This window comes from Aythya ferina (genome assembly GCF_964211825.1).
Source record: "Aythya ferina genome assembly, chromosome: 28".
NCBI classification, from domain to species: domain Eukaryota; kingdom Metazoa; phylum Chordata; class Aves; order Anseriformes; family Anatidae; genus Aythya; species Aythya ferina.
In genome coordinates this window covers 3466078-3481069 of record NC_140325.1, presented here as the reverse complement: position 1 = coordinate 3481069, position 14992 = coordinate 3466078, and the positions used below count along the sequence as shown (strand labels likewise).

At 49.7% G+C, this 14992-nt stretch overlaps 2 long non-coding RNA genes across 2 annotated transcripts; both read right to left on the bottom strand.

Annotated features, from left to right (window-relative positions):
• Positions 1-140: 140 nt before the first annotated feature.
• Positions 141-7596, bottom strand: LOC311424795. Its single transcript, XR_014686196.1, has 3 exons — positions 7343-7596; positions 978-1109; positions 141-422 (listed from the first exon to the last, which is right to left on the bottom strand). It is a non-coding gene; the product is annotated as an uncharacterized lncRNA (long non-coding RNA).
• LOC311424796 lies at positions 3150-4400 on the bottom strand. Its single transcript, XR_014686197.1, has 2 exons — positions 4347-4400; positions 3150-3906 (listed from the first exon to the last, which is right to left on the bottom strand). It is a non-coding gene; the product is annotated as an uncharacterized lncRNA (long non-coding RNA).
• Positions 7597-14992: the final 7396 nt, after the last annotated feature.

Genomic DNA, 14992 nt, shown 5'->3' with positions numbered 1-14992 from the left:
TGCAATCTCACTCAGGTATCAAATTTTTAGGAGCAAAAATGGATTTAACTGGACGCAAAGCCATCTCAGTGATCCAGGGAAAGAGCAGGCAGCTGTACCCAAAATCCTGCAGCAGCGGCTGGCTAGGGCCACATTTGCCACAGGGGAAGCAGGCATCAAGGGCTGCTTTCCCTTGAGGGCATCTCCCAAGGACTGGAGCTGAAGCAGAGGTTGCCAGGAGAGGTGACACCTTAAAATTAGTCCCACTGATCCTGCTGGAAGAAAGCCAGTCCTGGGCAGGACACGAAGGGGGAATTGTCAGTGCAGCCGACTTGGACACACAGACACTGAAAGCACGTCCCGAGGTCTGGTTTGGTTATGCTCATCTTGCTGTGGATAAAGGGGAGAAGAAGGCAGCTTGGAAGGTGATAAAGTCCTTAATCCTGAGAGAGAAGGAGGAACAGTCACCAGTGCTGGAGTGGGGTGAGAGCAGGGGGTGCCCAGGCGCAGGGCATTGTGAAGCCCATCTCCCGAGGAGGGTGCGAGCTGGGAGGAGCCCAGAGCAATCCTCCTTCGCTGGTTTGACTCAGGCACGGCTTTCTGCCATACCAGTTCTCCCACAAGGTTCCACAGGTGCCCTCAAAAACTGACCCGCAACGCTCCCCAGCCCCCTCGCCTGTGGCACCGATCCCAGGTGCCAAACCCACACCTTCACCCTGACCTTCTGCTGTGGCCCTGCTCTTCCAGTTCTGCCACCACCTTCTGCCAAAGCATCTCACCCAGGCTACCCTGGGCTCACTGCAACATGGGTGCACTGAGCTGGCACAGTCCTGGCCGTCCCTCCTGGCAGCTCCCTAAATCCCGTGCAGAGCTCCACCAGCACTGCCCCTCCTCGTGCTGCAGCAATGAGGTTTCCCCCGAGCACCGATGCCCAAGGTGATGCTTGCCTGCGTGCTCCCCACTACCAGATACAGCTCAAATGTGATCAGACAGGTCACCTGTAGGTCAGTGCCAGCTGTCTGAGCATGCCAAAGTCATTTTGCAATCCAGGCGATGGCACCGGAGAAGCCTGGGTAGCAGCAGCCCCTTGTCTTCCTCTGCCACCCCAAAGTTTTTCATAGAAGAGGCAGCTGACAAGCAGAAGGAGCAGAGGAGGTGGAAGAGCTCTTAGCTGGGGTCACACAGATTGGTGGCAGAGCTAGGAAGCAAAACTGCAGTGACCCAGAGCTCAGCATGGGGCTGGGGAAGCACCCAGTGCCCATGGAAGCAGGATAGCATCCCCAAAAGCCGCATCCCAGTCTCCTACAGATGCACACCTGGACACTGAACATGCAGGAGCTGTCCCTGGGCATCCCTCCTTGCTTTTTTGACCCCATCCACCTTTATGCTGAGAAAGGACCCATGGCTGCTCTGGCAGACCCCACACCCCTTCCCATGGTGGGAGGACAGGGGGGCCCAGCACCCACCAAGGGGCCCAGCCCCGGCAGTGTGATCAACAACAGGGAGAAGAAGCCCAGCCTGGGTGTGAGCCCTCCATGGGGATGAATCAGAGGATTCTGAAGCAGCAGCTTTGCGTCACCACAAAAGTCAGCCAGGGCACGGCTAGAAAACACAAGCAGGATGGCCCCACACAGGGCTGGGGACAGCGGGAAGGGGGGCACCGCCTGTTGAGACCCTTCCCCAGTTCGTAAGCAGGGGAGGGCTCTGCTAAGCTGGGGGTGAATGCAGGTGCTAGCACTATCCCATGCTGAGGACCAGCATCCTGCACAAGCCCCTTGCATGCCCGACTTCCCAATGGTCCCTGTTGCACTTAATGGGGCAGAGAGGTTGCATTTAATGCATCCTGCAAGCACCATGACCTCACCTTCACCAGGATGGGAAACCCTGAGGTCCTCCTGCCTATTCCCATGGATGGGAACAGAAATGCTTTAAAACAAAGAATGGGTATTTATTTTGATTTTTCCTCTCAACACTCACAGCTCTTCATCCCCATTTTTGATGGGCCTGTTACCACAGAACACAAGGTTTTCAACACCCCTTTGCAAAAATAGCCATTTTGTGGGAAACAACCTTATTTCAGCAGATGCAGAAAGGGCTGGTATTATCCCTGCACATTTGAAACTGGATATACCTACAGTGCCTAATACTGGGCTGTGGTACATACCCGAGGACACAGTCACAAGCGTGACATGCTTGTTTTCCCAGGTTCTACTGAGAAACAAGAGTTTCAATTTCTGGAACAGCATCTCCACATACCTCCAACCTGTACACCTACACTACTGCCTGCGTTTCCTTGCAGCCATACAGATCCAACACCGTGGTAAAAAGTCAGCTATATCTGTGCTTCTTGTTTTTAAAAATATATATATGAGATATTTATTGTCAGGCAAAACTGTTACGCTAAGGCACCCCAGCATGCCATTCCTGCAGTGCCATTTGCTGTAATTAAAGATCAGGGGTGGGGGGAGTGGTGGTGGTGGAAGTGGATGCAGTTTATATATTTCCTGAATATACCCATAAGCAATTTCTTTGCACTAAGAAGATTATGCAGGCTGTTTCTCATCCTTAAGTCAAGTATCTCTTCCACTGGTAGGTAATTACCACACAATTTTCAAGATTTCCGACTTTTTTCTGGCAGCGAGGAAAAACACAGCTATTTTCACGTGTTGTGACAGCTCAGAAACCTTTTATGTTTATATGCATCAGAGGCCCTTCCGTCTATGCAAGGAAGGTCTCCAGCAGCTGTCTGTGAATCATTTTACATCCCTGAAACACAAGTTGCCTGGGTGTTGTAGAGGCAGGGAAGGGACCAGGTGCTTGAAGAAAGTGAGGCCCAGAGGCAATATCTCAAACAGAATTCTTCAGTGGGTTGCAAAGAGGCACCTGCAAGGGGCCAGCCCCAGCTCTCTCCAACACATTGCCCAGGTGAAAAGGGATAAAATGTGTTGCTAATTGGGAGTGTATCCCTGCTGGACTGGTAGCAGGGTGGACTATTATGCAATTCTAGATGCTTTGCTTAAAGCCACAGTTTCTGACTTCACGTGGAAAGCACGAGGCTGTTTTTTCACTTGGAGAAAACAAAACAAACAGCAACAAAAAGAGAACAAGTACCCAATCCTGCTTGTTGAAAAGAGGATGACATGAAAAATCCAGAATAACAACACACAGAATGGCTCAGCAATGGAGCAGTATTGCAACAGACTGACACCAGCAGGTCCGTGTGGCAAGGGACTGCAGATGTCCCCTCCGGGAGGATTGCTACCACTTTGCTGCAGAGCACCAAGCATCCAGGAGCCAATTCAGGATCTCCACGAAACACCAAAAAGCCAACACAGAGACATCCTCTCTCTGTGCATGACTCTGCCCAAGGCTTGCAAATAAATCAAAAACAACAAAAAAAAAGAAGTTTCCAGTGCATCGCATGTGGCTGATGTGCAGAAACACCACCAGTAAAGGTGAGCTCTCGGCACAGAGACGTGGCAAAGGCTGGCATGGGTGCTGGCATTAGTCATGGCACTGCCTGTGCCAGCGCCCATCTCCTCTTAAGCACAAGCTCCAAGTCCTCCCCCTCCTACTCAGCCTCTGCCCAGCCTACAGCCGCTGCAGCACCATTTCGGTACGAGCCAGGAAACAGCTCACATGGACGTCAGGGGCAGACAGCCACCCTTCCTGTTGTCAACAGGCATCACCCTGGCTCGGTAAAGCAGCCTCCGCCTGAATACCGGGTGCCATAATTTGTATTTTAGTTGCTGAGCACTTATCAGGGATGGTTTGGGGTTGACCAGCACTGAATGAGCACGTTGGGTCAGGCTCTGGTTCATGTGAAGCCATCAGAGCCCTGCTTGGCCTTTGTTGCTCCCAGCAAGTCTGCAGCACACAAAATCCCAACGGGTGCACGGCCAGAACAGGGAAGATGCAGCACTGACACTGGAAATACAGGAAAAGATGAGCACTCAGAAAGCATGCAGTTAAAGAAAAGATTAGGAGGAGACATCCAGAGACCAGGCAGGATCCAAAGAGAGCTTCATGGTGTCTTAGTTCCCTCCAGCACCCTTTTACAGCCCCAAACTGCCTCTGCAAAGCCCAGCAGAGCTCGAAACTATTTGATGGTGCCCCAAGGCTGGGGACCTGAAGGGGATGGGGCTCAGCTCACCACAGCACCAGGCACAGGTGCTCTGAAGCAGCACCCATGGGAGAGCAATGGGTGCCCAGGGCACCTCCTGCTGCCCTCTGCTGGGATGCACCAGGGAAAAGAGAAAGAGGACATGGAAACCCTCACCAAAACAGGTGCACCCCATAGAAAAACCCTCTTGCTTCCACCCCAAAGCCTAGGCAGGGCACCCCATGTGAAAACAAGGCTTCCTCACCCCGGCATGCGGAGAGCACAGGCTCAGTGCCGGCTGGATCAGGGCTGCCTTTCCACTGCCAAGCTTCCTCTTACTCAAACCTTTGGCCTCCGCTTTCCAGGATACAGCCCACCGCTGCCCATTTGTTCCTAATCTCCCTCTTGCAAACAAGCAAAGTCCAGCCACGGTTCATATAATGGGCCCTTGTGTTTCTGGGTGGTGGTGACATTAAAAAAAAAAAAGAGTAATAAAGTAAAGAAGGGAAAATAAAAAAGCCTGCAGCCCAGAGGGCTGCCTGACAATGGCGCTTTGTTGAGAAAGGTCAGCTCCGGAGCCAGAAGGGTTTCCCAGGCACAGCCGTTGAGAGCAACGAGGATGCGAGGACTTAGCAAATAAGAAGGGAATTAAACACATCTTTGTTAAACCACAGCCCCTTGGAGGCCTCTGCAGTGTCCAACCTCCTGTCCAGGAGAGATGCACGCTCAGGATTTGGGCTGGTTTACTGCAAAGCAAAAGGTTGCCAACATCAGTGCCTGGTCTCAGCCTGCAATCAGCACAGTGCTTTGGGATGGTGCTGGAACAAGGGACGAGTCCTCAAGGACCCTTCTCATGCAGCAAAACTGCAGGGCTGCATATGAGGGCTGGGAACCAGCTCAGCTCAGAAACCACCCCAAAAAATAACCACTAACAAACCAAATAAAGCCTCTGGCATGTGTCCTCCAGCATACAGGCCCTTCTCTGCTGGCTTGACATTAATCCTATTTGGCAAGCCAGCAAGAGCTCTTTTGCCCACAAGCAAGGTGCAGCTGCAGGTTTGTATAATGCCCTCTTGTGCAGACTCAAGAAAAAAAAAAAAAAAAAGGACGAGAACAAACTCAAAACGTCCTACACAGTTTGCCTTTTAAAAAGGCCATAAATAAAACAAATAAATTCCCCTTCCCCAATAATTCTTTCAGTTTTTAACAGCTGGGAGTTTTCCCCCATCCCTAGAGCTGTATTAATTTGGTGCTGGAGCAGCCCTTTTCCTGCCAAAGCAATGTCAGCTGGAGCAAACCAGCCTTTTCTCGGCTGTTTTAGAAGTCATTACTTTTTAATCCAGTTATCCAAACTGCCGATTGCTTTCCCACATCAACAGCCATTGCTCTCCCCGCGTAAAGCTCAGAGTTCATATGAATTATGGTATCTTTAATCAGCGCTAATCGCCATTGGAGAGGAAAAGGATATAAATGCTATCAGCTCGCTTTGTTCCAAGGGCATAAAAAAAATATTTGTCGGGTGTTTCATAAAGAAATCCTGTAAGAACAGTTAATCAGCAGTTAAAGGCTCCCTTTTAAGTGTGGTGTGTAAATATGCACCTATTAGCACTAGTGACATCAGCAGGCTTGTTTTCCATATGTCTTTGTCCTTGGTTTTGCCCCATTGTCTGTTTTATGATTTTGTTTGGATTTTGAGCTAAAAGCCACAGCTGAACCTCGCTAACAGCACAGCTCAGCTCTGCCTCTCTGCAGGCAGCATCCCTGTGCTCAAGTTTACTCATCCTTTCTGTACCACCCAGCTCCCAAATACTCCTCTACGTGGAAAGAACAATGCATCTAAGATCGCATCTTCGCTCCAGCAACCACTGCATCTCAGCAAGGAAAACTCCGGTTCAAGCACAGCAACGTGGTTTGCTTTAATTAACAAGGCTCTTCCCCACCACAGAGCTCACCAACCCACATCCAGGCGTGCTCAGGGACTGCCTGTGAATGAGACTTCCCTTGGCACCAGCATCACCAGGAGCAAACATCCAGCAGCCAATTAGCTGCTGGGCTTCAGCTTGTGTCACATTTATTTAGCACCAGCCCTGCTGTCTCCAACAGACCAAATTGGCCAGAAGAGGTACCCACGATTGCTAAGAAGGTTTCTACATAGGCATGGGAGCTGCAGGTCTGAAGGCTACCGCTGCATCCCTTCAGAGGGACTCAAATCCTCCTGTGCAAGGCTTGAGCATAGCAAGAATAAATTTTGCACTAACATCATGGAGAAAGGAGAACTCAGATGGGTTATTTGAGAACAGCATTGACACTTGGTGCAAGCAAGCAGACAAAACTTCAGTCTCTGGGGCAAGGAGCTGAGGCCAAAGGGTCTGAATTCTGCAGCTGGAGCAGGATGCAACTCCCGGAGTTTATCACTCTGTGTCCCCTGGGGTAGATTGAAAGACATAGCCAAACATCCCCGGCTGAGCAAACACAGCTTCCCTATCTAAACAAGCAAGTGAATCTTGAGGCATAATTTGTCATCTAATTGCACCTACACACCCAGAGTTAATTGTTGCATTTGAATGCGAAGGAGTTTTGATTTATGGCAAGATCAGGTTTCATCAGCTGGTTACCAGAGGTGGCTGCCAAACTAAAAGCCACTGCAAGCAGCCAAAGAAGGTCTCTGGTAGGCAAGATTTTTGCAAATCTAAAAACACAAGGGTTATTTAATCTCACAGAAGCCTGTTAGGGGCCCACAGAGATCAAGAAGGTGAAATTAAAACCTCTGCCACATGTGTTCCAGACTCCACTGAGGACTTCTTAGCCAGTGCACAAAGGTAAACTTGTCTCGTTAGTTTAGGTAAGATTTTGATAATGTTACAGGCACAGCCAGAAAGCAGATAAGAAAAACCTGTCAAAGTTTTCCACATATCAAAGCCATTAACCACCATCTCTGTCTCAGATAATGAAGTGGAATTAAATAAGAATCCCCAGGCCTAAATTGGGATTTTGGCAGGCTGCAGACACATAACCACCGAGGCAGTGAGCCAAACCTTTTTACAGCCACAGGAGCACCCAGTCCCGTGGGCATCTCCCCACACACTCACGGTTCTGCCTGCCCAGAACTGCCCCAGCTCAGCTCCCACGGGGCCCCAGAATGAAGCAGCAACCACTTGGTGCTGGGCCAGGGTGCCCTGAGGGACCAAGCCTGCTCAAGACAACCTATTAGCACAGCTGACAGCAATGTCTTTCCTCCAAAAGCAAGAGGGAAGCACCCACCTGTCACTGCAGAGCATCATGCTGAGGGCCCGCAGAGAGCAGGGGAGCCACCAGGATGGCAGGCTGAAGGCCTTGGAGGGGCTGAGCACCGGGATTTAGAGGCATTAAGGGCTCAGCCAAGTGTCCTGCATCTTGCCCCTCCTGCTGATTGCTGGGTTTTCAGCGAAAGCCTCTGACCTGGGCTTCACATGGTCCCCAGTAACCAGCACCTCCTGCTGATGAGAAGGATGCATGAACGGGAAGTGTCAGCGCTACAGGACGCCCACAGGGTGTCCCAGTCCCAAATGTCAGCTCCCCAATGGCCCTGATGTGTTCCCCACTAGTTTCCCATATGGGAAGTTTGCCCTGGATCTCACCCATTTTCCTTCCATTCTTTTAGCACTGAAGGGAGGACAGTGACAGATTCAGCCAAAACAGAGATCCACCACGGGGTAGATGCAGTCTAGACATGGTTTTGGGATGGGCTGCATGGTATTGACCACTGTTCCTAAGGGCTCATGGATCCAGCCGAGCTCATCACAGCCTGCACATCACCCAGCTCAGCCCCACCTCTGCTTCCCTGGCAGTGGAGGTCAGCCCCAAGGGCGAGGCTGAGGACCCTCAACTCTGCAGCATCAAAGGCAGAGAGTGGTTTCTGCCTCAAAAAACATGCATAAAGGGGAAAAAAGGCAGGAAAATCAGCCAGCATCCTTAGGAGTTGCCAAAAAACCTCTCTGGGAACACAGAGTATCTTTTTTAATGGACCTCCTTTTGCTGTTAAAGAATACCTGCGAAGGAAAACACAGGAAAAAGCCCAAAAGAGGCTGAAACTGAAACCGTGCACTCAGCGTCACCCTGAAGGAGATGTTTCAGGCAAAACCACTGACCCAAGAAGGTCTTTCTTTGCTCAGTTATGCCTTGGCAGTAGCAAGCTCTGACACACAGGTATAAGATTGCATTTAATTGTGACCGGGGAGGGAGGAGGCCACCAGCACCTGCAGCAATGGGGACAGTGAGAGCGTGGGGAGCTGATTCATGGGGCACTGGGCTCTGTGTCGTGGGGCTGGGAGGTGTGCACCGGGGGTTGGTTTCCCATCCCCTGCTCTCCGGAGCAGGGTGGGACCCGAAATGCACCCTGCGGAGCTGTGGGATATGACAGGGCTCTTTGCAGAGGACCCAGGAAGGTGAAGTCAAAGCCTTTATTCCTTCTTTACCACAGTAAATCCCTCCAAAATTAACCATCACCTATTTTGATTGTGCTTGTGGCTACAGGGTGAGAATATCAGAGCAGTTTGTTGTGTCTAAGGTGCCTTCAAGCTTGTGCAGGGGGGCAGCTGGGGATGCCATCGTGACCCCGTTGCTCCAGGCAGGGAAACTGAGCCCCAGGGCAGGAGCTGGCTGGTGACGGCATGAGGCTCCACGGGTCTTTGCTGTATTTTAAGGACAGTTTTAAACCTCAATGCGTCTTGTTTCCAGCCTGATTTTGGACAGCCCTGGATGGCCAAGTCACACTGTCACCATCGGATCAGCCTGGCAACTCTTGCCTCTCCCAGTGCTTGCAGATACCAAAGCTGGAGGCAGGAGGGCAGACTGGCCACACACCTGGTCCCGGGGCGACCCAACGGGGAAATGTCCTTCATCAGAGGATGGATGGAGCATGGATGAATTTATCTAAACACTGGTAAAACGGGAACATGGAGCATGGTCCAGGAGTTTCCCCATCACTTCAGTCCTTGCCGGGTAGGTGCACCAAGCAGGACAGACTGAGCGCTCTGGGATCCCCGAAGCCATGGGGAGGAAGCAGCGAGGCAGAGGAAGGACAGGCAAAGGGCAGGCAGACAAAGGCTGCCACCTGCTGCCCATAAAAACCTCTCCAAGCCCTAAACCAGGACAAAATCCAGATCCGTGCATGCATTTGAAAGCACCAGGTTCAAGCTCTCACAGTGCCATCCCCCAGCACGGGAGAGCCACCAGCAGCTCAGCCCAGGTGCAAAGACACTTGGAAAGAGAAAACTGTCACAAAAGGCCCAAAAAAGCCACCAAAGGGACAGTGAAAATCACCCCGAGTAGTGGAGAAGGAGTCTGATATGAGACTTCACTATCCCACTCTGACACTGGGAGCCACTATTAAGAAAAGTGAGAAGCAGCACAGGAGCATTGCCCTGGCTGAGCTGAATTTCTCTTCTCCCGAGCCCTGCACTGCTGCAGAGAGTTCGTGTACCTTCCAGGCCGGGGGGACATTGCAAACAGTGTCACCAGGAGCTAATTTGGTAGCGTTAATAAATATTCCGTTCCAGTGATGGGTGGGAGATCTGGACCTCTCCTCTGAAGGTTGAGCTAATTAATCTCCTACCTTCCTCCTCTGATGTCAGGCTTTCTCATGAGGCCATTACTGGCCCTAATTAAAAGGCTCTTCAAGATGAGTGTCCCCGAACACCAGTCGCATTTTGGAAGTGACAATAATTACAGAAATTTCTTTGGTAGAATAATAATAATTACCCAACCACGACAAGAAAGGTCCCAGGTAGAGAGGACAGCAAATGGTGGAGAAATCATGGATTAGAGCCCTCGTCTCTTCTGGTGGCTGGTGTTGGGCGAGGGAGAGGCACAGCCCCACTTCCTTAAGGCTTGCTGTTCTCTGCCCATTGACCATAAACCTGTTAGAAGTGCATATTTGGCCCCCCAAGCACTGAACTGCAGAATTCCTTATGCTAAGAGCTCCCCCAGTGTCTCCAAACCATGCAAAAATGCAGTCTGCCATCAATCCTCCAGTCAAGCAACCCTAAAAACCTCGTCCAACCTCCCGGCATCCCCAGGGAGCTCAGGGCTTTGCTCTGCGTCCATAGGGAGCTGTCAGCACCAAGCACGCCTCTCCTCTGGGACCAGCTCCAGTTCTTTGGGGTTTCCATTGCTTCTGCTGTTCTCCAGCCTTTTTTCTATGGCTGGAATTGGGGATTTAAAAAGGACGAGCCCAGTTCCCAGGAGACGCCCCTGCAAAACTATTGTCCTTGGCCTGATGAGTTGCAGATGTTCCCCGTTTCTGGTCTGAGCCTGGATGTCCCATGGGATAAAACGCTGACCCAGATCCACAGATGCCCATAGTGCTTCCAGTCACCCCCAAACTGATGAAATGACACTGATCACCAATTCAGATTTAGCCCCAGGGGGCAAAAACTAGGTTTGGTTGGAAAGTGGTGTCTGTCCATCTTATGAGCTGAGCTGTAAGCCTGAGTTTTACCCTGCAGAAGACAGCAGCAAGTGCTTGTGTGCTTTTTTTTCCCTTTTTTTTTTTTTTTTTTTTAATGTTTTTAACTCATACCAAAGGTGTTTGGAAGGGCAGTCCTGCAGGCACAGAAATCATCTCTCTGTGCAACATGTGCTGTGGCAGTGAGGGGGGCAGCTCACCTGAAAGGAGGAAACCGACGGGTCACTCCTGTGGTCCAAGCAGTGAAAAAAATAAAAGATAAGAGAAAGAGCAATGACAAAAAAATCCACCTCCTCCCTAAAGGCGTAAGCTGAAAAATATGGCAACAACTGTATTTTTTGCAACAGCCCCTCTTAAAAAATCCTGTAATGATTCATAATGACCCATCCAACTAAAAAGAGGAGTACCGGTGACCTACCTGTCAGCTTTTAGCATCCTGCTAACAAGCTTAAAAGCACCGGTAAGGAGTAGAGTTTAGCCACAACCAGCTTGAAGGAGGAAAATAGGATCTTGCTTTTAGGGGAACGGTTGTCCCTGTGGAAGGTAAGTGCCTTTCCCTCCCTTCTTTTCTACCAATCTACAAAGAAATTAAAGCAGAGTAACGAAAGTGCTTGATGATAAACCAAAAGCCTAATTTTCTGCAAACAAGGGTTGGGGGGGGGGGTAGCATTTTACTCCTTTTACTGCTAAGCCATCCAGCCGAGGTAGGAAATGTAAAACTCTAATTAGCCAACTCTTCTGAAAGCAGCTTTTCTGAGCAGATAATGGTCAGGAAAGTTCTGTAGTATTGCGGTGATACATGTGAGATAGAAATATTGCTGCTGGATAGAAAGGGGAGGCTCGCGGTAAAGTTTATTGCAATGAAGGATGTCATAAACCCATTCCTGTGGCTGTGTGCCTATGACTGGGCAACACCGTACAGATAGATAATGATGGGGAATATCCACATGCACCTACTAAAATGCTGCCGACACACCTGGAAAGGAGGCTGTGTCGTGCTGCACCCACCTCCTGCTATGCTGCAAGGATTTGGGGGGGGGGATCAATGGTAATTGCAACCCAAGACTTTTCCATCTTGACTTCCAGGAAGGCAAATGAAGATCATCCGCTGGCTGTACCTCTCCGGGCTGGTGTTTGCTGTGCTGATCCCGGCAGGGTGGCAGATGGGTCTCAAGGACCTGGCCAACGCATCCAGGTACGGGTGTCAGCGGAGGTGGCCGAGGGCGCAGACAGCGGCTGTCGAAGCAGCTCAGCTCTGCTGCCAGCTGAGATGTGAGCATTCCCGGCTCAGGGGCAGCCTTGCAATTAAAATGTGTCTGATTCTTTCATATTAGTCTGGACAAGCTCTCTCCTAGCACTCTGCCAGCCCACGCAGGGACATTGCCATGTCCCCCAAGGATTTCACAGTGCCCAGACCCAGGGGTTGTGTCGGCAGCACAGGGAGCAAGCCTGACTGCTGCTTTCCTCCCCACTTATAAGGGGCATTGGGCCCCTGAAGGCCAAAGACAGCTTGTGTCAGGAGTTATTAGCTAAGGCAGATTTGCTGGATATTGCAAGGAGCAGAGACCCAGGACGCGGCGATGCTGTGGGCACGTTGCTGAGCCCACCTCCACCCTGGGTTCCTCTGTTTCCTTTGGGGTCCTTCTTCCTGGGCAAATTTTTGGAACACTTCCATCAGCACCCCACCTGCATTCAGCCAAGCAAGATACAGGATATGATACTACATATATTGAATTTAAGGGACAGCGCTGGCCAGGCTTGCCAGACCCCATGATTTTCATACATTACAGTTTTTACAAAGAATGCTCCATATACTATGGTATTTTGCAGCCCCTGCACAAAGAGGGCACAGGAACCCACCTATTTTATATGCATCAAACCCTGTGTTTTCACCCATCTTTCCCCCCGTCCTTCCCTCCTGAGCAGATGGCACTCGTACAAATCCCAGAGCGCTCATGGCTTCCCATCCAACACCAAGCGGCACTCAGAAGGCACCTTCACCAGCGACTTCACTCGCTACCTGGACAAGATGAAGGCCAAGGACTTCGTGCACTGGCTCATCAACACCAAGCGCTACAGGTAGAGGGGCCGGGGGAGAGGGATGGTGCTGGGAAATACCCTCTCTGATGCAAACTGATAACACAGTTTTAGATGTTTTCTACATTTTCTCTTGCCATTCCTGCAGATGCCCATATTTTAAATTTGGGTTTCTGGCTATATACCCTCATTCATCATATATCCAAAGGAAAAAAAGCATATTATGAAATCATCCCCGGCTCATTCTTATTGAAAACATCCTTGTTGGCTTTGGCCACGTGCCATGGGGCAGGCGAGGCGCTGACTGCAGCACTGCCTACCCTTGAGCCCCTTTAGGGCTGCGTAGGGCAATGTCTGCAGCGGGTACCACGGCGGTGTCTTATTTTCGGCAGCTCCACGAAGAGGTACCTGAAAGAAGAGCCCCACAGCATCCCCTTCCCGGCCACTGTCCTGCCAGCAGTGTAAGTCATCTCAAACTGTATAAAGAGAGTAATTTCAAACTACATAGATCAGATGGGGTTGGGGCAAAGGCAGCAAAGTGACGCTTCCTGAACCTACCTTTCCTTTTGGCTGTCTAACGTGGATTTTCCAGCATTTCCAGACACTGAAGTAAGGAAAGTGAAGCTGTTTTGGGGCAGGGTCTTAAAAAGTTTATGACAGACAGAGGCAGTGTTGTTCTCATGGTGCTTTGTTCTGACATTTTTGCTTTATTTCTGATTTAACATGGGGGGGATCTGCATTTGCAGGGGATATTATAAATGCTTCACCAGAGCAAAGTGGTCCTTTGCCAAATGAGAAAACTGCTGATGCTTTTTCAGCGTTCATAAACTTATTTCTGTTTTGTGAAGGTCTTCAGTGTTCATTGCTTCTTTCCCCTTTTTTAAAGGTACAATTAAGCAGCAAACCAAGGCTTCCCAGCAGCGTCAGCCTGTGCTTCGTTTCCCAACCACCTCCCAAGAGCCTGCACCCACCACCACTGCTGCTCAGCTTTCCCTTCCAACCTCTTCCCCACCTGTGTTTCTTCTGTACCTCTTTCTGCAGCGCTGCAGGTCCTGCAGCTTTCCCCAGCTTGCAATAAAACCCTTGCTAAAACTGTTTTCTGATGTCTCCAGTCCGTTCAAGCACCCCATGGGGATCCCACGTACTGCTGGCCGGGGGGCTTTGAGGCAACCAGGCTCTGAGTTCCAGTTCAGCTCAGGTTTTCCCATTTTTCTCCAAATTCTTTGAGATTTAGGTAAAAGAGCAAACAGGATACACCTGCCTGACCCCATGAGGAGCCCATCCTGCACAGACCTGTGCCAGATGGGGTGTTGTAGGACACAATTAAAAATAAATGAATGACTATACGAAAGACAACTAGAACCATTCTGCTCCATTTCTATGGAAAATGGTACCAAAAAAATCCTCCCAGGGAGGAGAAACTGCTTGTTTTTTTGTTTGTTTGTTTTTGTTTGTTTGTTTTTTGCTACAGATCAAGGGATATAAGTGACATTGCTCAAAAAAAAAAAAAAAAAAATAATCCAAATCTTTCCCCAATCAGCTGGTTCATGACCAAGCTCCAAGGGACACAAATTTTCCTAAAATCAGCACTGCTCACTCCCCCATCACCTCCAAGACACCTGTAAAAATCTCCAAAAAGCACCTGCAATTCCTCTGTCAGCAACACAGCCCTTCAAAAGACACGGGAGTGGCACAGTGAGACAAACGAGACTTTTATTGGATTATTTTCCTATTATGTTCAATGAGCAACAGAAAAACCAAGGCAAACAGCGCTGTGACGGGTGAAAGACGTCAATTGACAGCCACGATTTGCAGACAGGAACCACGAGACAGTGACACAGATTGATGGCATTCAAGTTTCACAGAATAAGCCATATGTAAATCAAATTCTTAAAAAAAAAAATCAAAATTTTGAACTGGCAAATAACACAGATTTGGTCAGATATTTTCTTTTCCTCCCCATTTTATTTACAACACTGAGCATTTCCAAACTAGATCATCTCTTACAAGAAAATAAATATATTATATTTCAGTTTCTCTGAAACAAAAATAATTTCTCTATTTCTACATGTAGCCTGCCAGGAGGAAAAAAAAAAAAAAAAAAAAAAAAAAGGAAAAAAAAAAGTCAGCATCTTATTTATTACCTTTATTCTCCCCCCTTTCCCCCCGAGAGCTTTCCGTGCATTTTATTTTGGGGAATTTTTTCACAAGGGCCCACGGGAGGTCGGAGCTTTGCTTTTTACATTGCTGGCTTGGCAAGCCTTCCTCCTCCTCCTTGCACCCCTGGGTGCTTTTAAAGCATCATCCTGTAAAAAAGCAGCTCTCGCACCTCACACATTGCCCCGGGGAGCTGTTTTAAGGCACCAAAGATGAGGATAACACCCAGCACCCTTTCTGCATCAAGGGGAACGGGGTTTGCTGCCAACCAA